Here is a 24,161-nt window from a genome sequence, read left to right as displayed (position 1 = left end):
CCCAAAAAGCAAAAAAAAAAAAAAAAAAAAGAAAATGAGATCTCGGGGCTGGAGCGAGAGCATAGAGGGGAGGCCTCTTTTTGCCTTGCATGCGGCCAACCCTGGTTTGATCCCCGCATCCCACGTGATCCCCCAGCACTGCCAGGAGTGCTTCCTGCATGCAGAACCAGGAGTAAGCCCTGAGCACCACCCGGTGTCACCCCCCCAAAAAAAAAAAAAAAACAAGAAAAGAAAATGAGATCCATATTCATTGTTCAGCGGCACAGTTTCCAGTCTGCTACTGTCCACTCTCACGCCTTAGAACTAGGGCTGCTTTGGGCCTGGGCAAGGGTGTCCCAGCCAACGGGTCTGCCATATCCACAACCTTTGGAATTTCGTGAGACTAAAATCATCCTGGAAGCAACAAGAATAATGGCGGCAGTAATAGCTTCCAGGCCCAGGACCCCTGCATCTTGTTTTTGAGTTGACCCGCTGAACTCAGAACTGCAGGAACAGCCGGTGTGTCTGCCAGCAGGAGGCACTCCGGGACCCTCTAACCGCTTCTTCCCTGGTTGGGGTGTTCTGAGGAGCCCGAGGTCTTCGTTCACCATGGTGGGGCTCGGTCCTGGGTCCTTGGTGGTCCTCGGTCCCAGGTTTCAAGCCGCGCGTGACAGGTCAGGATCGCAGGGTTGTCCTATCCTCCACCTTCAGGCTTCGATGCGCCTGTCCGACACCTCCAGGAGCTCCATCCTTGCCCTGGGTTGCTGCAGGTGTGGATGGAGATACCAGCTCAGGAGTTTTCTGGAAAAGCAAGGTGGGGTTAGGGCTGGAGAGACAGCACTTGCCCACCCAAGGCCCATCCCGGCACCAGATGTGGCCCCCAAGCACTGGCGTGGCCCCAACGCTCCAACCCACCCACCCACCCCCCACCACACACAGAACCCAACGGGTGCAGGGTGGGGGACATAGCACTCCGGGATGCAACGACCCCCCCTCCACCCGGCGCATACCAGCCCCTCAAGAAGTTAATTGTTCATTTACGTTTGATACAGAGCCTGAAACATCGGATTGGAATCAATTAAATGTTCCTAGAAGCCGAGGGAAAAGTTTTCCTGATTTATGAATAGCTCCATTGAAACGGAGAGACGATCCAGGTCAAGGAACGAGGGGGGCTGTTTTGTGGGCAAAGGAGGAGACAACAGGCAGAGGGAGTCCTTTACAAACACAGAAAAAAACGGAGACCCTTCTTAAAAAAAAAAAAATCCCAAACCCACAACTTGATGGCTAGAAGGTCAGCAAAAAAAAAAAAAAAAAAAAAAAAAAACCAAAAAACGACAAAAAACCCAAACCCAGCCATCCGCGGGTGGGCCGGGGGACGCGGGGTCGCGGCTTCCCTGCCCAGGTGAGCCCCGGGGAAACGGGGGTCCCTGCCCGCCTGCGGCCGCCCCCTAACCCCCTTCCCCCCGCGTGCGCCCCGGGCCCCAGGGCGACCCCCGGAGCCCCGCGCGGCTTGGAGAGCGGCCCGGGGGCCGGGTGCGCGCGGCGGGGCGGGGGCCGCGGGGCGTGGGCGCGGGGCCGCGGGGCGCGGGTTCCCCCGGCCGGCGCCGCCCCCCGCAACTCCCCGCCCACCGGCGGCTGCGCGCGCCGCGCCCGGCCCGGCCGCACACGCAGCGCGCTCGGGCTGCCCAGGGCGGCGGGCGGCGGCCCGGCCGGGGCTGCGGGCGGCGGCGCAGGAAGTGACAACGCCGGAGCCGCGCACGGTAAGCTCGGGGGTCCCGCCGCCCCCGCGCCCCCCGCGCCCCCCGCGCCCGCCCCGCGCGCGCCGCGCTTTTGTCCGCGGGCGTTCGCGCCCCGGCCCGGGATGCGCGCGCGCGCGGCGCCCCCCACCCCCAAACCCAGCCCGGCCGCTGTCCCTCCCCCCACCCAGCCCACCCCCGGCCGAGGGGCTCGCGGGCTGGGCGGGGGGCGGCCGGCCGGGCGGCCCGGCGTGGGCGAGTCACATTGTCGCCGGCTCCGGGCTGGCCGCCCGCTGGGGGGACTCGGCCGCTGCGCCCGGAGCCGGGCTGGGTCCCCGGGGTGCTGCGTCCCCCCCACACCGCTCCCCGTCCTGGCCCCTCGCGCGGGCACCCCCGTCCGTCCGTCCGTCCCGGCGCCCCCTCTGCACGCACGCCGTGGGGGTGGGGGGCACAATGCAAGGGGCGCGGACCCCCCGGCGCCCCCCACCCCGAGGCCCGGCGCCCCTCGCCCGCGCGCCCGGGCACCGGCGCGTCCCGAGCTCGCCGGCGCCGCGAACAAAGAGCGCTCGGCGGCGCCGATGAATGGGCTTGTGCCTCCTACAGGCCACGCCGCGCGGCCCCGGACCGCGGCCCGGTGGGCCCCCGCCCCCCGCCCCCGCCCCCGCGCCGCGCCCCCCGGCCCGGGGCCGCGCGCCCCGCAGCAGCGGCGGGCGCCGGCGTTGGGGTAGCTGCAGGGTGGGCGCGGGGGGCTGCGGCCCCCTGAGGCCCGGGAGCCGGGACGCATTGTTTCTGGGCCAGGGAAGCCTGGTTCCGACCCGGCCCGCACACACCACCAGGTCTGGGCCGGCTGGCGGAGGGCTCCCACCCAAGGCCGGCTCCCCGTCCGGGGGTCCCGGTTTTGAGCATTGGGACGGGAGGGGGTGAGCGGAGAGGAGGAATCAAGGGTCCCTGAGCCGGCCGTGGGGGGTTTTGTTCCTTGGAGGTTCATCCCTCGGGGTACCGGGCTCACCCTGGTGGGATGCTGCGGCCCCAGGGGTGCTGGGCTGGGCCCCCCCCTAGTGGGGACGGAGCCACGGAGAACCTAACCGCCTCTTGACCCCGTGCCCAGTTGGTGGGAGATTGGTCGGGGCTGGTGACCTTTAACCCCTGCTCTGCCTGCCCTTGGCCTGGGGGCCCCTGACCCAGGAGGGAGCTGGGCCGCCCTCAGGGTGCGTCCTGTTCTCTAGTCCGGAAAACTGAAGCACCTCCGGGAAAACATGCAGTCTTCTTCCAGGTGCCCTGTCCGGAGTACAAGGTGGTTTTATTTGCTTTTGATTTGGGGGCTTGGCTGCAGGTGGCTCTCCAGTGCTCCCCTGGCCGTGCTCGGTGGACCACGTGGGTGGTGGTTGGTGGTGGTGGTGTCTCGGCTCCAGCAAGCCCATTTTAAGGCGAAGGATTTCTGTTCGTTTGGGGCCACACCTGGCTGTGCCCAGGGGGCCGTCTGCAGTGGCAGGAACCAAACCTGGGTCAGCGCCCTGCAAGACGGGCGCCTGCCCCACTGCGCCGCTCTGTCTGCCCCAGACTCAGGGGGTGTCCTGGACGGACAGTCCTGCTCCTGCTCAAGGCACTCTTGCAGATCAGCCTGCAGTGCTCAAGGTTCCCAGGCCGGCGGGACCAGTGAAGCCCCCCTGCTTGGCTTGGACTGGCCCCGTCTTCCGGGCTGGTTTCAACTTTGAGAACTGCAGCAGCCCTGAAGGGACGCTGGGATGGGGGTTTCTGCTACCTTGGGATCTCCGAGTTCCCGGGCAGGGAAGCCCCCTGGTTACAGCCGAAGTTGCTTTCTTCCCATCCTCCCAGCCCCGCAGGGAAGAAGCCCAGTGACCTGTGATTGGACCCGGGGGCAGCACCCGACCCGTGTGAGAGTTGAGGAGAGACCAGCTAGGGTTGCATCCCTTGCAGGGCCTGGTGCCGAGACTCCTGGGGGGTGGGGGTGGGGGCGCGTGTGCAGGCATCTCCCCCACACTGGGGCCTGGGAATGGGGGGACGGTGGGCGAGTCCCGGCCAGCCTGGCCCGGCCCTCAACGGCTCTTCCGACTGGGACTTCTGAATCCTGTGCTGGGTGGAGAAAACGTCTCTGTTCTTGCTCTTGAAAGAAAAAGAAAGTGAAATAGCCCAGGTCAGCGCCAGCCCCACCTCGGCTCCGCGGGCGCACACCTCTCTGATGTGTAATAAAAGAAGCCTGCAGGCATAATTTGTTATGTAATATGCTGATAATACAAGTTTCAGTTGTGGATGGAAAACACATGTGCCGGGTGCGGGCGCGAGATCCCCTTGGCCCCCGCCGGCTGGCCGGCCAGCCGGCCCCCGGGGGGCTACGGGATGCTACGGGGCTTTCCCAGGTTGGCCTTGAGGGGAGGATCCCCGAAGGGTGCGTTTTTCCAAGCGGCTGCCCGGAGGCTGCGTGCCTGGCCACAGCTGTCGGTTTTGTCAGGGCCTCTCTTGAAAGGACCCGTTTCTTGCCAGCGCGCCGCACATGGCCAGGCTGGAGTGCCCCCAGTGGCCTCTCTGCCGGGTCCCCCTCTCCTGCCAGCCCGGCCCAGGGCCCCGGGGCGCGCTCACCGCCCTGCGGAACCCTCTGATCAGCCTGGGCGAGAGGCTGTTCCAACTTGCCCAGAGAACACACTTTCCCAAAGCCCTGGACGCTCCCCTGATGAATTTCTGCGTGTGTTTCCTGCCCGGCTGGATGAGGTCTCCCTCCTCGACTGAGTCACCTTCGTGACGATTACCAAGGTCGGGGACCGCACGGTAATCGCTGACCCCGTTTAACAGCGGTCGCGTTGCGTGTTGCGGTGTGACCTTTGGAAGGGAACCCGGAGGCTCAGCGATGCTGACGGCCCCAGACTCAAGAGAACGTTTCTCGTTCCCGCGCTGTCCGCCGACCGGTCTAGATTCAGAGCGAGTTCTGGTTCCCGAGGGTTCTTGATTCTGACCAGGCATTGTCTCAGCTTTGTTTGAAGGTAACTTCTCTGATGTTTGATCCGAACGTCCTGGGCACGGGATTTGGGATCGGGGTTCGGGTATGGTAAAAAAAAATAAAAAGCAGGTGCTTGATGACTCGGTGAGCCGGGGCAGGGGACAGCCCGTTTCTCTCTTTAGAGATGGGGAGGTCGAGTGAGCAGCAGAGCCCACGGGAGCCAGGCGGGGAGAATCTCCCAGAGGGAACCAGGAGGCCTCAGGCCCCCTGCCAGGGCAGGGTCCCTGCCCCCCGCCCCCCGCGGGGGACCCCCTTTCAGCAGCCGCTGGAGATCCTTGAGCTCTTTGGAAAGAGCGCCTGCCTCCTGCTCCGTGGCCAGGGCTGCCTCTTTTTTCTCGCTGTTAAATGCGGGTTGATTGAGAGGGGACGTGCTGACGGGTGGGTCTGAAAGGGGCCTTAGGAAGCCCAGAAAATAAAAACACATTTGAAGGACTCGGAAGGATTTTGCATTTCAAAGGGTCCACCTTGTCGAATTTCACATCACGTCAGGGTTTACGGGGGACTGTGACAGCGGCCTGTGACAGACACTCCGCTTCTCTCTAACGGTTCTGCTCGCCGGCTGCCTCCTCCCGGGGGGAGGGGCTGTCCCTGGGGGCGCTGAGGGGCGTCTGGGTCCCCCTCACCCCCCTCCCCGGAGGCCCCTTTTCCACTGCGCTGCTCTCTGGAGGGAGGAAGCCAAGCGTGTTGGTAAACAGCTTGTTATTTTATTTCATTTTACTTTTATTAAATCAGAGCTAGATACATAGTTGCAGAGTTGTTCGCGATGGGATCTCAGTCCTATCGTTCCAACGCCCGTCCCTGTCCCTGCGTCAGCCAACGGGCATTTTCCACCACCAGTGTCCTCAGTTTCCCTCCTTCCACCCCGACCTGCCTCTAGGGCAGACACTTCTCTCTCTCTCTCTCTCTCTCTCTCTCTCTCTCTCTCTCTCTCTCTCCCCCCTCCACCCCCCCACATCTCCTTTTGGGCATTGTGGTTTACAATGCAGATACCGAAAGGTTCTCATGCATATCCCTTTACCTACTTTCAACACTCAGTTCCTGTCCCAAGTGATCATTTCCTACTATTATTGTCACTCTCTGTCCTCACGGCCCTCTGCCCCACACACACTTGCGGTGGCTTCCAACCATTGACCCGTCCTCCTGGCCCCCGTTTTCCCTGGCCTTGGATCTCAGTCTCATCCTGCTTGATTTTAGTTTTGCAAGTAACACTGTCCTCCCGTTGTTCATCGATTTGCTCGGGTGGGCACAGTAATATCTCCACTGTGAGATTTGTTGTTACTGTGTCTGGCATATCGAATACGCCACGGGGAGCTTGCCAGGCTCTGCCGTGCGGGCGAGATGCTCTCGGTAGCTTGCCGGGCTCTCCGAGAGGGGCGGAGGAATCGAACGCGGCTTGGCCAGGCTGTCTGCGCGCAAGGCAAACGCCTTATTCGGAGGCTTTTAGGAAGGGGAAGGAGGGAGCGAAAGTGAGAGAGTAAACACATTCAGGAGAGGACGCGGCCTTCTCCAAAGGCAGACTTCCCAGCGTTAGAGACGAGGGAGATGCGGGTGACACCTGTGCTCGGCCCCGAGGGCACAGGAGCACAAGGGCTCGGGCAGCATATGCGCCCTAGTTTATTTTTATATCCCACAGATGAGTGCAGCCATTCTAATTCTGTCCCTCCCCTTCTGACTTATTTCACTCAGCATGATACTCTCCATGTCCATTGATTTATAAGCAAATGACATGACTTCCCTTTTTTAACGGCTGCGTAGTATTCCGCTGTGCAGCCGTACCATAGCTTCTTTATCCAGTCTTCTGTTCTTGGGCTCTCGGGTTGTTTCCAGATTCTGGCTGTTGTGAGGAGTGTGGTAAAACAGCTCATGGGACCCCAGGACGCAGGGGCAGGCTGGCTTCTGACCGCTGGCTCCTCCGCTTGGTCCCTCCAACCGGACGTGATTCTCCCCCTGCGCTGGTATACAGGGTGTCAGCAGGAATCAGCTGAAACGGGGGCCAGAAGAACCCAGCAGTGCTCTTGGTGGTCGAGGCTTTCCCCAGTGCCCCTTACCCCCGACCAGAGCCTTTACTGCCTCCATCTCAGATGCCCCAACAGCCCTGCCATGGCTCAGAGAGGCCCAGTCACTGGCTTCAGACCACACAGCCCCGGCTCTTCTCCTGTTCTGCGGCTGCCTGGAGGCTGCTTGCTGTCGGACCATCTCTCTCTCTCTCTCTCTCTCTCTCTCTCTCTCTAATTATTTGGCCTGGCCCCAGCGACAGCCCTTTTGACACCTGAGGATTTGGGGTGGGGCTCCCTGTCTATAACCAGAGGTAGCAGCTCTCACCTCTGCGGCCATGGGGGCCGGCCCCCGGGCTGTGCTGAGATCCGGCCTCCAGAGTCTGGAAGGGATCGGGGGGTTGGGGGCAGGCCGGGTCCAGCCTGGTGCATTCGGGACAGACCCCACGTTTCCTGTGTCGGGGACCCTCAGGAACAGAGGAAGGTCTTGGAGTTTCCCATCAGCCGAGAAGAAGCCTCTGGCCCTGCAAGGTGGCTGATGGGGAAGGCAGGACCTTGCGCCCCTTCTGGACCCTTCTGGAGGCCTGGCCGTGGTGTTGCCACGTTTGTGCCTGTGTCCCTGGCCTAGAGAAAGAAGGCCACAAGGCAGCTCTCCATAGAGGGGCCACGGAACCCGCCTCCGTCCCTGGGGAGCCCTGGGGTTGGGGGCGGGGGGGTTGCGCTCTGGTCAGCTCTGTGGGAGAGGGACGGATTGTCCCTGCCCAGTGGCCAGGACTGTGGCTGCCAGGGCGTGTGTCAGCCCAGGGCTCCATAGCACCCGCCTGAGTCTTGGGCCTGACCAGGCGCCCGTGGCCGGCCACTCCTTAGGTCAGGGGGCGCCTCTGAGCTTGATGCCGGCTCTGACTTGCCTCCCCGCATCTCTGGGTGCTGGTTCCCCCTCGCGCCTCTCTGCGGGAGGCCGGTTCCTCCTGGTGCCCCTGGGCCGGGGCTCCCGGCTCTGGCCTGCCTGGGGCCACTTGGTACCCTCAGATTCCGCAGCCCTGAGTCTGAGCTCGTGGGCTCCCACGGCCGCTGCCCCGGCCTGCCAGTCTCCGGGCCCGGGTGGCCACCCCCTCCCGCCGCCCAGTCGAACAGGGCCCAGCTGGGAGCGGCGGGGCCAGGCCTGGAATTCCCCTGCTGTGGCGTTTGCCTTGGCCTGGGGCCTGGGAGCGCAGGGGTGGCTCCATCTGGCTTCGAGCAGCCTCTGGAGGGCGGCGAGTGAGCGCGAGCCCATGGGGACCGCAGTCCCCCCAACCACGTGGGGTGTCCGTGTGCTGAGACCCCCCCAGGGGCGGGGGGTGGGCCGGGGGCCCCTCCAGCTGCCAGCTGGGATTCCAAGGCTGAGGGCGCGGCCCCGGGGGCCTGATCCGCGACTCTCGCCCACTTTCCTGTCTGCTGGCGCCAGCTGAAGTGCTCTCGGGGGCGGGGGCTCGGAGCCTGTCTGAGAAGCCCCTTGTGATGGGTGGGAGGGGGGAGGGGCCGCTCTGCCTTGAGGTTCTGGGGGCCAGAGGGGCGACTGGCTCTGGGCCTGCTCCTCCCGCGTCAGCTCTGGGCAGGGGTCTCTCCTCTGGGTGGGGACCTACAGGGCCTGGCTGGTGACCCTGAGCATCGTGGACTTCTGGGGCAGCCAGAAGACCGAGTCGGTGGGCCCCAGGTCGTGAAGGGCCGGGATCCAAGGGGCCACACCGAGGCCCAATCTGCCTGGCCCCCCGTGCACACGCTGACTCGCCGGGCCGTGTGGGCTTCCTTGGTGGTGAGCCGCTTCTGTTTTGGGTGGGGGGTGGGGGCACACCCTTTGGTGCTCAGCCTTCCTCGTGGCTCTGAGCTCAGGGGTCACTCCTGCTGGGCTCCGGGGACCCTAGGCGGTGCCGGGATGGAACCCATGTCCCAGACTCTGGGCCAGCTCTGGCCCCTGCGGCAAACCTCTTAGTCCGAGCGGAGGCAGCTGAGATCTGGGGCTTCTGGGCACCAGGAGTGGAACCCAGGGCCTCCTCAGGCCAGGCCTGTGCCCAGGGGAGGATACAGCCTGTCTCCCTGGAGGGACACACAGGCCCCAGGCGTCTCCTGCAGTGCTGGGCACTTCAGCACTGGGCTGGGCCCTTTCCGAGGGCTTCGCGGCGAACTCTGCTGACCAAGCTCTGCCCTCTGCCCTCCGGGGAGTCCACCTGGGCCTGGTCACTGGCCACCACCTGGAGGTGTGTGTCTCGGGCAGGAGGACGCCGCCTGTGAGATGAGCCATTGGTGGGCGGGACAGGCTACGGCCACTAACCTGCCACACCCCCGCCCCGTCCTCGGTCCATGGGTATGAGCTGGACTCAGAAGACGCACCCAGGGCCTGGCCACACCAGCTGCTGACCCTTTGCTTCCCGGTCTGTCCCGTGTGGCCGAACCCCTCGGGGACTGTCAGGCGGAGAGCACAGCCGTGGACCCGGGCCCCTGCAGGGGATCCCGGAAGGGGTGCAGGGTGGGCTCCGGAGTCTGGGAGGCGGGGGAGGAGAGGGAAGGGGCAGGGCTGGGAGGGGCCAGGTCTGAGAGCGTGGACCTTGGAGGATGGCACAGGGCACAGCCGTGCTGAGTGGGCAGGAGAGAGGGCACGGATGGGGGATGGGGCAGACTGACGTGATGATAAGAAGGAGCTGACGCATGAAAGGGGCAGGTGTGTGGCCCCCAGCCCCCAGGGAAAGCGCCCTTTGGGCAGCCTGGCCAGGTCTGGGCCTCTTGACCTTGGGGTGTCCTTGCTCCCATGGGGTGCCCGAGAATACCCACGACTTCCTGCCCGGGCCGGGGCAAGCCAAGGCCACGGGGGCCTTTTCTTTGTGGTTTCTGGGGCCGAGCCGTCGGGGCTCAGGGCTTCCTCCCGGCTCTGTGCTCAGGGCTGGGGACAAAATCCAGCTTGGCCACCCGCGTCCTGTTCCCTCTGGTCCTTCCCCCGCCCGGGATCTTCTGGCGTCGAATGAACTGACCAGTGGGGTCCGGCTGAGAGTCCTGCCCTCTGCGTCCGTTTCCCTCAAGGAGACACAGGCCGGAATGGGGGCTCTGGGGGTGACCGGCTGAGAGCTTAGGGGCAGGTGGGCCAGTCCTGGAGGTGTGAGCACAGACACCTGGGCATGCTGGCCCCGGGACTCTGGGCGAGGGGCCCGCCTCCTGCACCCCGTGGTGACTGCAGGACCCCAGGGTGTGGCGTATCCGCCCAGCGTTCCCGGGATTGCAGCCTGGGCAGGGCTTCTCGCGTCGGCGTTGGCGAGTGGCCCCTGTGGTCACGGGTTCCCAGGGCGGCAACTGTGCCCACACCTGGGATGACGGGCTGAGCGGGACGGGGCCTGGACCTGCGAGGGGCCTCCAGGGGTGGCCACGAGAATGTCGGGGAGCGGCGGCCCCGGGAAGGGCCTCAAGGGCCTCTGGGAGTACCCGGCCTGGCTGAGCCCAGGCCCCGCCCCTGCCCTGTCCACAATCTGCAGCTCGAGGGAACATTCCCAGGGTGTCCCCCCCCATGCTTGGCAGAAGGCAGTGGGCAGGGGCTGGGGGCTGTTGGGGACAGCGGATTCCCCCCTCGGCCCCTCGCTGGGCAATGCCCCCTCCTGGGCAGCTCGGGGGCAGCCTGGCCCTCCGGGGACAGGGGTGAAGGGGGGTGCCTGGGTAAGCCACGGCTCAGGGCTGGGTGGGGCGGAGAGGCCGGGAGTTGGCCTGGGCGAGGGTCCCTCTCTGAGCTCCCCCAGGGGTCCGTGCTGCGCGGGGCAGCACTCGGGACCCCTTTGGGGGGGTGTCACACCCGGCGATGCACAGGGGTTCCTCCTGGCTCTGCACTCACGAGTCACTCCTGGCAGTGCTCAGGGGACCCTATGGGATGCTGGGAATCGAACCCGGGTCGGCTGCACGCAAGGCAAATACCCTACCCGCTATGTTATCTCTCCAGCTCAGGACTCCTTTCTGACCCGCCAGTGAAGGTGACCTTGGGGTGGGCGTGATGGTTCAAGGGGAGGCTGTGCTTGGGCTGGCCGACCCCACAGATTCCCACTTCCGGTCTTGCTGCTGTGCCCAGGGTTTTTTTTTTTTTTTTTTTTCAGATTGATTTATTTATTTGTTTTGCTTTTCGGGTCACACCCGGCAATACACAGGGGTTCCTCCTGGCTCTACACTCAGGAATTACCCCTGGCAGTGCTCAGGGGGCCCTATGGGATGCTGGGAATTGAACCCAGGTTGGCTGCGTGCAAAGCAAACTCCCTCCCTGCTGTGCTATTGCTCCAGACCCTGTGCCAGGGTTTTGATTTGGGGCCACACCCGGTGATGCTCGGGTCACCCCTGTCTCTGCACTCAGCGGTCATGCCTGGGTGGCCGTGTGCCAGACAAACTCCTGACCCCTGGGCTGTGTCTCTGTCCGCTCTGCTATGTGTGCTGTGGAAGTTGCCCTTGGCCTTCCTGGATATCCAGGCGGGTGCCAGCTCCTAGGCCCTGGGCGGGGGTCGCCTGGACATCAGGTTGGACCCCTCCCGCCACTGCCAAGTGGGCCCTCAGCCTTGGCCCTCTCCCTGGTGAGGGTCTTGAGGCTCAGCCGGGACTGTGGGGTGCTCAGTACTAGGGGTTGTGAGCCCCCAGCTCACTACTAGGGGTTGGCGACCGAAGCCCCCAGGCCGAATCTGGCCCTCCGCCTGGTGGTGTAAATAAAGTTTTATTGGCAGTCGGCCCACGGCCCTGGGCATCTGTGGCCGCTTTGACGCTGCCGTGGAGTGAGAGGCAGCGCCAGGGACCAGATGGGCCCACAACCTCGTGTTCCGGCTGCCTGCCTCTTCTCAGGAAAGACGTACTGACCCGTCCGGTGCCGTCCAGCGTGCTGGACACTCTCTCGCTCATTTCTTTCCATGCACCTCCGGCGAACTGGGGTTAGCAGCTGGTGGAAGACTGAGTGTGAATGGGAGATGGCTCCGTGAAACAGTTTCCCCTTTCACGGCACCAGCCCTGGGTCCAGCGTTCCGGATTTAACGTGTAGCATCCGTGGTCCTCGAGGACCTCCCAGATGGAAGCAGGGCTGTCATTCTGGAAAGTTCCACCATTGGGTGTGACTCCACATCGGAGACACCTGTGACCAAGGACACTAGGTTGTCCCGGCCCCCAAGCATGAATTCGAAAAGTCGATTCAGCGGTGGTGAGGAAAGGTGACATGGCAGGGAGACCCGGACTAGCCCCCCGAATGCCCCTGACCACAGTCCCCAGCTTCTGGCTTGTGGGGGTCAGCGACTTCAAGGGCGCCCCAGCTTTTGTCTGTGGACGGGCCCTCAGGGATCCCTCCCTGGCCCCACGCTGCCCACCAGGCCTCATGCGCTCCCGGACACACAGGACGTGTCTTCCGTGGTCACAGAGAGGGAGCTGCTTCCCCCCTGCAGGCTGGTGGCCACCGTGTGGTCGGAGGAAGCCCGGCCCAGAGCCTGCCCCGGTCACATGCCTCCCCGCAGCGCTGAGGGCGCAGCTCTGGGCCAGGCCGAGCTCGTGGCTGACTCGGTTCCGCTCTGCTCAGACCAGGGATCTCTGTGGCAGCTGGCCAGGCCTGTGCCGTGGGTGAGGGCCAGTGTGGAGGACACGCGCCGGCGGGCCTGTGGACAGCCCCCCGTGGCCTGAGTACGGGCAGGGCCAGTGGGTGTCTGGCCTGTGGGTCTCAGGCGTCTCGAGAGGTGCTGGGTGCGGTTAAAAGTCTGACCTCTGCAGCCCCCTTTCCTGTCTCCGATGGGCTTCTGGGGTGTGGTCAGCCCCAGCGGGCTCCCTCACTGCTGGGCGAAAGCGTTTCTGAAATGCAGGAAGCAGGGCCGACAGTCCAGCGGGGGCGCAGCTGTAGGACCCGGGTCGGGTGCTTGCCTTGCTCCGGGCTGACCCTGGCTTGATCCCTGGAGTCCTACCAGGAGTGATTCCTGAGTACAGAGTAAGCCCTGAGGACCGGGGGCGGGGGGTGCCCCCCCCCCCCCCCCAACCAAGAAAAATCGAAAAAGAAATAACAAAAAAACAAACACTGTCCTCCCGTTGTTCATCGATTTGCTCGAGCGGGCCCAGTAACGTCTCCATTGTGAGACTTCTTGTTACTGTGTTCGGCATATTGAATAGTCTCAGTAGCTTGCCAGGCTCTCCGAGAGGGGCGGAGGAATCGAACCCTGCTCGGCCGGGCTGGCTGTGCGCAAGGCAAACGCCCAAAAGCAAAACTCGGGGCTGGAGCGATAGCACAGTGGGGAGGGCATTTGCCTTGCACACGGCCTACCCGGGTTCGATTCCCAGCATCCCATAGGGTCCCCCGAGCACTGCCAGGGGTGATACCTGAGTGCAGAGCCAGGAGGAACCCCTGTGCATCGCCGGGTGTGACCCAAAAAGCACACACACACACACACACACACACACACAACCCCAAAAAGCAAAAATCAGCTCTTGGGACCAGGAGGTGCTCTCAGAAGCCCCTCAGCCCCCCACATCCAGCCCTCACGGTTACCAGAAGGAGAGCAGGGAAGCAGGAAGCTGGGGTGATGAGTTTTTCCTACCCCCCTCTTGCTTTAAGACGGAAAGGAAGGGGCCGGGGAGCTGGCAGGCGTGCGCTCTGTAGGGGAGGCCCGGGTTCCCTCCTGGCACCTCCCGGGCCCCCGAGCCCCTGCCAGCTGCCGGGTACGGCCCCAAGCAAACGAATGGAAGAGCTGAGGGCTGGCCGGCCACCCTTGACTGCACGCCCCTGGGCCCCGCAGGCCTCCTGCTGACCACACTGCTGTCTGCCCACCCTTGGCCAGCGCCGGGCCGCGTTCGTGGCAGATGGACCATGCCTGGCGCTGTCAGGGCTGGCAGGATTGCAGGTGCCTTCCTGGAGCTCCTGGGCAAATCGGCCATCAGTGGGCACTTTAGCTCAGGGAGCTCTGTGCCAGCTGCCGTGCTGGCCTCCGTGCTCAGCGGGCGGGTACGTAGCCCCACCGTCGGGAAGAACCAGCTTGAGCGTCCCCCGATGAGGCCCTGGCCCGCCCGCTCCTCCCCCCCCCCCAGCCCTGCGATCGTCACCCTCCTGCCCCTCCGCGGCTCCCGTCACATTCGTGTCACCGCCTTGGGCAGAGAAGTAGGTTGCCGTGTGGGCTGACATTAACGCAGCCGCGCTCCGTGGTGCTTTCCCTCGGAGGCTGTTGTTGTGGTACAAGAAGTCTTCGTCTTTGTCCCCGGCTATTTTGAAAGAAAAGGCAGGAAACCCCCCTCTCGTTTCTATATCTTGCCTAGAAGTCATCAGAACAGAATCCTGTGTTCTGGGCAGCCCGGGGATGGAGGAAACAGCTGCTCCCTTTGCCATGACCCGGCCAGAGCCAGCCCGCTGTGGGCGTCGGCGTCCAGAGGGGGCCGGCCCAGCTGCCGCTGCTGCTGCTGTCGGCGCCTTGGCCCCGAGGATCTGGCGCACAGGCTCCTTCCTTCCCCAGCTCCGCTCCGGGGGGAAGGCCAGAGGCCCACCCGGCCCTGGGACCGTGGGTGCTGTGGCCCCCGGGGGCACGGAATCTGGGCAGGACCCACGAGCCAGGTGAGGGTGGCCGCGCATGTGTGTGTGTGTGTGTGTGTGTGTGTGTGTGTGTGTGTGTGTGAGTGCATGCGTGTCCGTGTGTGTGCATGTGCGTGCGTGCGTGTGTATGTGTGTGTGTGTGTGCGCGCGCGCATCCGTGCGTGCGGGCGGCCGGGCCTGGAGTTTCCTGGCGCTGTTCTGTGTGTGGGGGGGTTCAGGCTGTACTTTTGGGCCCAGGCCGACTCAGGTCCAGTCCCAGTGATCAGTCGGTGCTACCTGACTGGGGCCCCTCGGAGCCCGGGCTCGGCCACGCTGCCCTTCAGGCCATCCTGGAGATGCCTGGTCTGCAGCCGCGGCCTCGGTCAGGTCTGGTGGGGGCCAGCGGGGCAGGGGTGGTTGCCCCCAAGATTTCCTTGTGAGGCTTTTGTGGAGGTTTGGGTTTTTTTGCCGTTTTCCTTGCCGCTTGTCAGCCTCTCTGGCCGGCGGAGAGATGGCCCATCTCTTCGGGAAGCCTCTCTTTGGGACTTGGTGCCCGCACGGACCGCTCTGTGACATGGGGGTCGGGGGGGGGGGAGACAGCTTGGCGGGCACACCCCCACCCAGGTCGCCCCGACGCCCCCTTCTGCCTCCCCCACGCTCCCCTGCGGCGTTTTCCCTGGTTTAATCTTCTTAGCCCCAAAGGGCTGCCCTGATTTTAACAGACGCTGCTGGGGTTCTTGATTTTTATTTTTTTCTTTCAACGCAGACTCGATCTTTAGACTATCTCGGCAGATACCCGGTCCCTGTCGTGGGCAGGTAAATGCCTTCTGCCCGTGGGAGAAAGGGAACGTTCCCAGGGTAAACAGAGGCGCTCTCGGTGCCTTTGGAGCATGTCCATCACTCTGGAGACCCCGGAGTGAGCCAGGGGAAGCCCCCCACAACCCCCCGGCAGGTTTTTCTAGGCGTTGGTCCCTGTGGGTGCGGCCTCCTGCCGGCTCCCTCTTGGCGTTGGGCGGCACTTGCGTGACGTGGCCTGTCTCACCTTCACTTGTGGCCCTCGCTGGGCCCTCCCCGGCTCGGGGCGCCTCTTGCCCGCAGTGGCTCTCACCTCTGCCTGTGGCCGTTCACACTGGCCGCGGCGTGACCGGGAGTCACTTATGCCACCAGGGCCCTGAGCGAAGAGCCCAGGCTTGTCCCCCGGCCTGAGGTGGTCCTGGGGACCGTCGTGACGCCTCACAGGGCACGGTGGACACCGCAGCCCCCGAGCCAGCTCCTGGACCCCAAGGTGGTCAGTTTTCCAGGCGTTGTTGAGTGTGCCTGGCTTTTGATTGGGGTCTTGCGGTGGCCACCCGCGGCAGTGCCCAGGGGCTGTTCCTGACTCTGCGCAGTGATGACCCAGGTGTGCTGGGGACCCCACGTGGTGCCGCAGGTGCCCGAGCCCCTCAGGAAAGGGGTCCCTCGCCTCCCGCTCCCCACGTCGGACACTGGGGGCCCCTCGTGGCCCTGGCTCTCTCCGTCTCGCCGCCCGGCCAGCCTTTGCGCTTCTTGGCCTCGTCCTTCGGGCCGTTGGCTGGACCTGAGCCACGGCGCAGGGACTCCCGCTCCTGGGTCCTTCCTGTCCAGCCGGCTGCAGTGTCCGCGTCTGCTTCCTGTCCTCTCGCCCGGCAGCCCCTCTCCCACCGCGGGAACGTCCCTGGGAGCCTGGCCTGCGTGTCGCCCGCGTCCTTTAGGGATCGAAGAAGCAGGGTCCGGTCCAGAGACTGTGCGGGTGCTGGGGGGGGGGGGACAACCCTTGGCTAGCCTCAGGCCCTTCGTCAGAGACTCACTCCTCATGAGTCAGTTTGCTCATCTGTAAAATGGTCCTTCCAGGGCCCAGACAGGTCGTGCAAGTGCCTGACTTGGGTTTGAGCCCAGTGACCAGATACGACTGCCCTGAGCCCGGCCAGGAGTGACCCCTGAGCACAAAAACAAGAGCAGGAAAAGCCTCGTGGGCACCAGGGTTTTCGGGATTGAATCTACCTCGCAGAGGTTTGAACTTCCAGGCGCCTTCGGGGCCCCTGACCACTGACCTCCCCGCGGAGTTCCCGCTCCCTCGGCCTGGCTGGACTGACGCTCTGAACTTCTTTTCTTTTCCGTTCTGTGTCTCTTCCCAGAGGCGGGGGTGGGGGGCCCGTCCCCACGGTGCTGAGCGCCCACTCCCAGTTCTGTGATCAAGGGGCCATGGGTGCCTCCTGCCTACAGACCCTGCTTCCCCCGGGCCCCGCCCCCACCCTGCTCTGGGCTCCCACGGGGCCTCGGGCGCGGCTGCTGGGACCCGCCACTGCGTCTGAGCTGGCCCGAGCGGGCAGTGGGCGGCCCCGGAGTTCAGCAGCTGGCCATGGGCACGTCCATCCCCATCCCTGTTCCTGTTCTCACGTGCTCTTCCCCACTGGCCGTCGCATGAGGCATCTTCCCAGAGTCCCAGGGGGAACCAGTTGCCAAGGCGTGTACTCAGGCAGTGGGGTCCTCCCCCCCTCACCGCTGTTCCCCACTCCCTGGTGTCCAGGCTGTGTGCGGCGCCCGCCTGGCCCAGCCCTGCTGGCGCTGACCGGGACTGCGTCTCCCGCATGGTGATTCTCTGCGTCTGTCAGATGCACCTGGTGGTCGGGGCACTTTTCTGCAGTCCCTGCCCCTGCCCCCCCCGCCCTGACCCCTGCCTGGGCACCCCCACGCTGGAGCTCCAGGGAGTTTGGGTTGGTTTCCCCGGGAGAACATTCTGCTCCCCAGAGAGACTCGGCAGGGGCCGACCTGGACAGCTGCTGACTGGGCACACGCCCAGACTTCCCAGGGGTCCACCGTGTCCGGACAGAGGGGCCCTGAGCCCCGCCCCCCTGTGCCCAGCCCTCACTCTGAGGGGCACGGGGAAACTGAGGCCGGGCTCCAGGCCAGCCGAGATGTGGCCGCCCTCCCGGCTTTTCCGGGTGGGGGGGGGGGACAGTGCACCCGTCACGGTGTGAATGGGCCAGCTCTGTGCTGTGACCCGCCACCTTCTGTGCCGTCCGGCCCCCAGCTGTGCCCAGGCCAGTCCCGGCCGCCTGAGCACGCGGGACCCTGTGCCTTTGTGCTTTCATAGCGGCGCGGGCACGTGGTCAGCGCGTGCTGGGCACATGGCCGGGGACAATGGGGTGGCCGCGCCCCTGGGGGTGCGGGAACAGTGGCCCTTTGTCCTCCGGCATCTGGGAGAGCTGCGTGGCCGCAGCCAGGCCTGGGGGTTCACCGGGATGCGGCACCCTGTTTTTTCTGGCCACTGGGGAGCGGGCAGGACCCCCCAAGGTCGCCTGCCTCTGGGGGCAAGCAGACACCACCCCTGGACCTGCTGACGCTGCTTCTCTGGGAGTCGCCCTGGACCCGGCCTGCTTAGCGCCCGGCCTGTGCCTCTGTGCTCAGGAGTGTTCCTGGCCATGCTGCCATCCACCTGGGTCGGCTGCGTCTCAGGCAGGTGCCCACGCCGGACGCTTCTCTGCCTGGCACTGAGAAAATGCCTGGCCAAGCCCAGCAGTGCTTGGGGACAAGGGGACCCGGCGGTCTGCTCCAAGTGCTGTCCAGCCCTTTGTGCCACCTCCCGGGCCCCCTTGGCACCTTGATGTCCCTCCCTCCCTCTCTCCCTCTCTCTCTCCCTCCCTCTATTCTTCCCTCTCTCCCTCTCTCTCCCCCTTTCTCCCTCCCTCTCACCCTTTCTCTGTCTATTTCCCTCCCTCTCTTCCCCCCTCTCTCTTCCCTCTCTCCTCTCTCACCCTTTCTGTCTCTTTCCCTCTCTCTCTTCCTCTCTCCCTCTCTCTCTCTCCTTCCCTCTCTCTTCCCTCTCTCCTTCCCTCCTTCCCTCTGCCTCTCCCTCTCTCCATTCCCCCCTTCATCTCTTTTTTTTGGGGGGTCACACCCGGCGATGCTCAGGGGTTACTCCTGGCTCTGCACTCAGGAGTTACTCTTGGCGGTGCTCAGGGGACCATATGGGATGCTGGGAGTCGAACCCGGGTCGGCCACGTGCAAGGCAAACGCCCTCCCCGCTGTGCTATCTCTCCAGCCCTCCCCTTCCTCTCTTTTATTTTCAGCTTTTTGGAGCCATATCCAGTGGTACTCAGGGCTTACCCCTGCCTCTGCACTTAGGGGTCACTCCCGGCAAACTCGAGGGGACCGTCTGGGGTGCTGGGGATTAATCCTCAGTCAGCCACATGCACGGCAAGTGTCCCCCTACCCAGTGTACCATTACTCCAGCCCCTCTTTTTTGGGGGGGGGCACAAAAGGCAAGGGGGCCCCTCCTGGTCACATCCAGCCGACTGCTAGGGCTCAGTGTGGGCACAGGGTGAGGACACAGGGTGGGCTCAGGACCTGCCCTGCTGGGGGTCACCTGGGCGCCCAGTCATGCTCGGGGACCTCCAGGATGCAGCGTGTCGTGCTTGGGACCACTGGGTGTCGGGATGGAGCGTGGGGCGGGGGGTCTCGTGCACACGCCCCTTAACCTTCCTGAGCTCCTGGCTTGTGTGATGGGCCGCCCTAGGCCTGGCGCTGCCCCCTTGGGGCTGTCAGACTGACGCCACCAGGAGGACGGGGAGCAGAGGGCTCGTCTCCCCCTGGGCAGTTGCGGTGCCCCTGGGGCCTGGGCCGGCTGTGTCCAGGCTGGGCTGTAGGAGGGACGCCGCCTGGCTTCCTCGCTCCAGGTTCGAGTCCGACCCAGGTTCGAGCCCCCGCATTCCCCGATCCCCGGGTACTACCTGGAGGGATTCCTGAGCAGAGTCAGGAGTCACCCCTGAGCATCTCCGGCTGTGACTCAAAAACTAAAAACAAAAAACAAACAAAAAAAATTCAACGTGAATGTTCCAGGTGTGTCCAGGCTGGGCTGTGGGAGGACGTTGAATGTGTTTGTTTGTTTGTTGTTTTTTGTGTCCGGGGATGCACACGACCCCCCAGGTCCCCCCCCTAGGGGGATGTAGACACCCCGCCCCCACTGATACACACACTCTCGCCCCAGATGCAAGCACCCCCCCACCCCGGGATGCACACGCCCTCCCCCCCTCGGAAACGCTTCCCCTCACACCAAGAGCCAGTGACTTGGGTCCAGCCAGCACTGTGCTGTGGCAGGCGGCAGGCGGAGCCCTGAGCAAGTCATTCTGGCTGGGTCACCCACCGCCCGGCCGTGGCGGCAGGGTTTCAGGCGGTTTCAGGCCGAACGACATCTCCTGGGCGGCCCTTCGTGTGTGGGACGGGGACCAGGACTGGTTTCATCCAGGGATTCACACTGCGGGGGGTGTGGGGGCGAGTCCTGAGCTAAGTTTTTGGGGGAGGGGGTGTACTGCTGGCTGCTGGCAGGGCAGAGGGGCATGTCCACGTGTTCGCGGGATGTGTGAGCGTCTCCCACTCGCAGTGCCCCTGGTGTCACGGGCCTGGTTCTCCACATTCAAGCTGGGGTCCTCAGGGTGGGCCCACTCGCCGAGTACACACCTAGAATATTCACATTGGATTTGGGGGGGAGGGGCTGGAGTGATAGCACAGCGGTAGGGCGTTTGCCTTGCATGTGGCCAACCCAACCAATCTGGGTTCGATTCCTCCACCCCTCTCGGAGAGCCCGGCAAGCTGCCGAGAGCATCTCGCCGCACGGCAGAGCCTGGCAAGCTCCCCGTGACGTACTCGATATGCCAAACACAGTAACAAGAAGTCTCACAATGGAGGCGTTACTGGGCCTGCTTGAGCAAATCGATGAACAATGGGAGGACAGTGACAGTGACAGTGGTTTTTAGTTTTTGGACCACAGCCGGAGATGCTCAGGGGTGACTCCTGACTCTGCGTTCAGGAATCACTCCAGGTAGTGCCTGGGGATCGGGGAATGCGGGGGCTCGAACCTGGGTCGGGCGCGAGCAAGGCAGACTTCCTGCTGCGTGCCAGAGCAGCTCTGCGGCCCCCCCATGTCCTGTTTGGCTCTGGGGCATTCCAGCCCCCCTGCCCCTCCCCGGGCGCTGACCGTGGCCCCCTCCTGCCCTGCTTCCTTTGTGGGAGCTCGGTAAGGTCCCGCTCATTCCCGACCAGCTCCTCAGCCCTCTGCAAAGGCCGCCCTTGGCCCTGTGTCATGCCACTCCCTGTCCCTACCTCTGGGCCCTTAGGTGTTGGTTCAACTATACAAATTGGAAGTATATGGCTGTGATCGTGTTTTTTGGTATTCCTATTTTGTTTTTTTTTGTTTTTGAGTCGCACCCGGCGATGCACAGGGGTTCCTCCTGGCTCTGCACTCAGGAATGACTCCCAGCGGTGCTCGGGGGACCCTATGGGATGCTGGGAATCGAACCCGGGTCGGCCGCGTGCAAGGCAAATGCCCTCCCCGCTGTGCTATCGCTCCGGCCCCCCTCGTTTGTTTCCTCAAACATCTCCTGTCCCTGGGTGCATCTTTAATTTCGCCCTGACGCTGTCCTCTTCCTCTGGACAGCAGCAGGCTTGAGGTCACTGGCGGGGTCAGCTCTGCCGGGGCTCAGCCTCCCTCTCGTCTCCGCTCCGGCCTGTCCGAGCAGGTGCTGACGTTGGCACAGGCCGGGGCCGCGGGTGTCCGGGCGGCCGTCAGGCCCTCGCACCCGTGCGTGAGAGGAGACTCTGCCCCCGGCCAGCTGGTCCTGGGCCGGGTGGACGCTCCTGCAGGCTGCCCTTCGCATCCTGCTTCCCGGGGTTAGGACAGGGCTGCGGTCCAGATCTGGCTCTGCTCGCCCTGTGGGTGGGGACCACACGTGACAGTCCCCGGTGTGGTCCCTGCGGCTGTGGCTGGCGTGTGGCTTTGGGGTGTGGGGTGCCAGATGGCAGAGGGAACGTTCCGGGGCCTGGCCCTGAGGCCGGGCTGTGCTGTCCTTGGATCCGGCTCAGCTCTCTTGGGCCGCCCACAATCTCCCTTCCACCCACCCCACCACCCCCGGGACCCTCATGGAAAATTCTGGAAGAGGCCAGCAGCCTTCCCTGGGTGCATCTCACTGTGGTGCCGTCCGCCGAGTCATTTCCGCTCTCGCTGGAGGGCTCAGAAGGAAGTGGAGGCCCCGTGCAGATGGGGTGCCCTGCCCTGGCGGGGGAACGAAAAACCCGTCTGGCGCCTGGCGCGGCTGTCTGGCCCGGCCTGCACCCCTCGACCAGGTCTGCAGGGGGTGCCGTCGGTGGGGCCCGCAGCCCCGCTGGTGTTGGCTCTCCCTGACTTCCGGGCACGGGCTCTGGGGTCCCTTTGTGTCCCTGCACCCTGGGAGTTCTGTCCTGCCCCGGGCAGGGTCTGGGCTGGGCGCGAGGCTGTACCTGGGACCCTTGCGTCTGAGGGAAGGGGGGTCCGGCTGAGTGGAGCCCGGGGGCACCCGTCTCCTGGCCCTGCTCTCGGAGCCCCCCCCAGCGTGATGCTCAGACCCTGAGCCAGGCCCCTGCATTACTAAGGGTCCCGCGGTCGCTGTGTCCCCATGGAACTGTACGCACAGGTGGGGTCGGGCGTGTGCCGTGTCTGTGGGTCTGAGTGCGATGTCTGCGGCGGGTGGAAGGGCCTGGAGTGTGTGTGGTTATGTGTGTGTTGTGGGGGCGTGTGATGGTATTTGTGGTGTCGGGGGTTTGGGGTGTGGTTCCCACCGACGCCTCCAGGCCGGGGGTCCGCCCCCAGCCCCCCGGGACAGGGCTAGCATCTGCAGGAGGGGGTAGGAAGGAAGAAGACCATGACCACGCTCCTGGGTCCTGGGAGACGCCGATTCAGACGGTGCCACTGACCATCACTGACCACCTGTGGGAGAGGCCTGAGCTGGGAGATGATGCGTTTGTGTGTGTCCCCCTGGCTGTCCCCCGGCGAGGGCTGATACCGTGGGGCTGGGGGCACCAGGAGCCTCTGGCCTGCAGGTGGGGCCCTGTGATGTCCCTGGCTCCCCGCGCTTGACTCTGGGGAGTGAGGCTCGCAGGTGGGGTGACGGCTGGCTGAGGAGGTCCCTGGGGCCTCTGGCCTGGCCAGCTGACCCTGCTGGTGGGCACATGCTCATCCAGGACCCCTGTCCTGGCGCTTGTGGGCCTCTTGGTGTGGTCCGTAGGGCCATCGGGGATTCCTGGGGGCTGTGCCTGTCTGACGCCCTCACAGGCTGGCCCCAGGACCTTGGCACAGCCACATGTTAGGATTGTCCGGGCCCCCTGGACCGTCTGCGGAGGCCAGCGAGCAGTGTGGCCCACTGGCCCGGGCCCAAGGGGTCTCCAGCCCTGTGTCCTCCTGTGGACCTCGGGCTCTTTATTCCGTAGCACCAAAGAGTCCCCCCCCCCCCCCCACTCCAGCCCCGGGGATGGGCTTTCTGCCCCTCGGAGCTCCGTCTCCTCAGTAGGCACCGGCCAGGGGACGGAGAGGACCTCCGGCTCCAGCACCCGAGTGTTCTCCGATGGCCCCCCCCCCGCCATGTTCCAGCGACAGGTGCCCCCGAGCCTGACCACATGGGCCAGGAGAGGCCCCCACACGCTGGAAGTGGGCTTGAGAGGGCAGGAGGGGCCGTGGGGCAGGGGTTCGGGGTCACAGGTCACAGGTCACGGATCGGGCAGGGAGAGGCAGAGGGCACCCCCAGATTTGCCTTCTGGGTGGGCACGAGGCCAGCACCTCCGAGCCCCTTAGAGTCGCGGGACCCTGTGGCTGCCCGCCCACCCGGGCCCCTTCTCCCTCGTCCTTCCCGCAGTCACCCTGGTGCGGAGGGGGACGTGTCCTGAGCGGCGGCCGGACAGCCCTGCCTGGGCAGCGGCGTGCTTGGTCCGTGCGGGTGCCCCGCCTGCTTGGCGGCCGTCCCTGTTTCGTCACCTCCCCCCGGGGACAGCTCCCTTACTTCTGCAAACGCAGGCCAAGAAAGCAATAGGAAATGGTTAAAATGGGGTCCGGCCAGGGGTGGCGTTAGGGAAGTCCCAGGGCTGAGAGTGGGGCCCTGTCTCCGGCCACTTCCCTAGCGCTGGCCTGCGCCTGGGAGCCCGCCTCCTCGGAGCTGTCCTCCAGGCTGCACAGCCACTGGCTGGGTGGTGGGGGCGGTGGTGGCCGGCAGGTCTGGGGGCTGGAGCGGCACCCGGCCAGCAGGTACAGCCCTGCCCTGGGCCTCAGTTTCCCCCAGCCTGATGCGTCTGTCTGACGGGCTTGGGAGGCGCTAGAACCGCCGACAAGGGCACACACACAGCGGCACCGGGGACGGGGAAGGGCGGGCCGCGGACAGAGCTGCCCTGAGCTGGGCTGAGACCGTGACTGACCCTGGGCCATGTGAGTGACCGAGTGTGGGGGTGTATGACCAGTCTGTGTGTGTCTGACGCATGTGAGTACGTGAGCGTGTGAGCGTGTGATTGAGTGTGTGTGGCGGAGAGTGTGATACTTGGTGAGAGTGTGTGTGCCTGTGTGTGTGATTAAGCGTACGGCTGTGTGTGAGTGTGAAACAGCATGACTGCGTGGCTGTGTGTGATGGTGTGTCTGTGGGAGTGTGTGACAGTACTAAGCAAATGAGGAGATATGTGTGTAGGGAACACTTTAGGCCCCTCACGGTGGTGAGGCCACCCACCAGGAGGGCGCTGTTCGCGGGGCACCCACTTGGGATCCAGGTGGTTGGGCAGCGTGGCTGCAGGCCGGATCGGGGGCTTCCTCCGTCTGTAGGGGGGCGTTGTTGGATCTGGTGTGCATAAGGCCAGCCTAGGCTCGGTCCTGGGCCTTGTGGGGGTCACCCCCCGGTGGCGACACGGTGCCCTGGGTGGGTGCAGGGAGCAGGGTCTGGACTCTCTCGTCTTCTCCTTCCTGGTGTGGGGTCTGGGGCCCCTCCCTGCCCCCTCCCCACGCCGGGATGGGATTCACGTTGCGTCCACGGTGGTTGGTTCCGAGTCAGTCCACAGCCTCCCGGAGCCCCCACGCTGGGCTGTCCCCTCCAGCTGAGAGCAGCGTTTGCCAAGGCGGGCAGTGC

At 64.7% G+C, this 24,161-nt stretch overlaps 1 protein-coding gene across 2 annotated transcripts in view; it reads left to right on the top strand.

The window, feature by feature from the left end:
• Nucleotides 1–1,634: 1,634 nt before the first annotated feature.
• Nucleotides 1,635–24,161, top strand: part of FAM53B (family with sequence similarity 53 member B) — a 42,947-nt gene continuing 20,420 nt past the window's right edge. For both annotated transcript variants that reach the window (XM_056106686.1, XM_056106687.1), the window contains exon 1: nucleotides 1,635–1,739. The gene's annotated coding sequence lies outside the window, so the exon portion shown is untranslated. The remainder of the gene's footprint in view (nucleotides 1,740–24,161) is intronic.

The sequence above is a fragment of the Sorex fumeus genome, unplaced genomic scaffold (genome assembly GCF_029834395.1).
Source record: "Sorex fumeus unplaced genomic scaffold, SorFum_2.1 ptg000142l, whole genome shotgun sequence".
Classification (NCBI taxonomy): domain Eukaryota; kingdom Metazoa; phylum Chordata; class Mammalia; order Eulipotyphla; family Soricidae; genus Sorex; species Sorex fumeus.
Note: the sequence above shows the minus strand (reverse complement) of the source record. Positions and strands in the feature narration are given on the sequence as shown.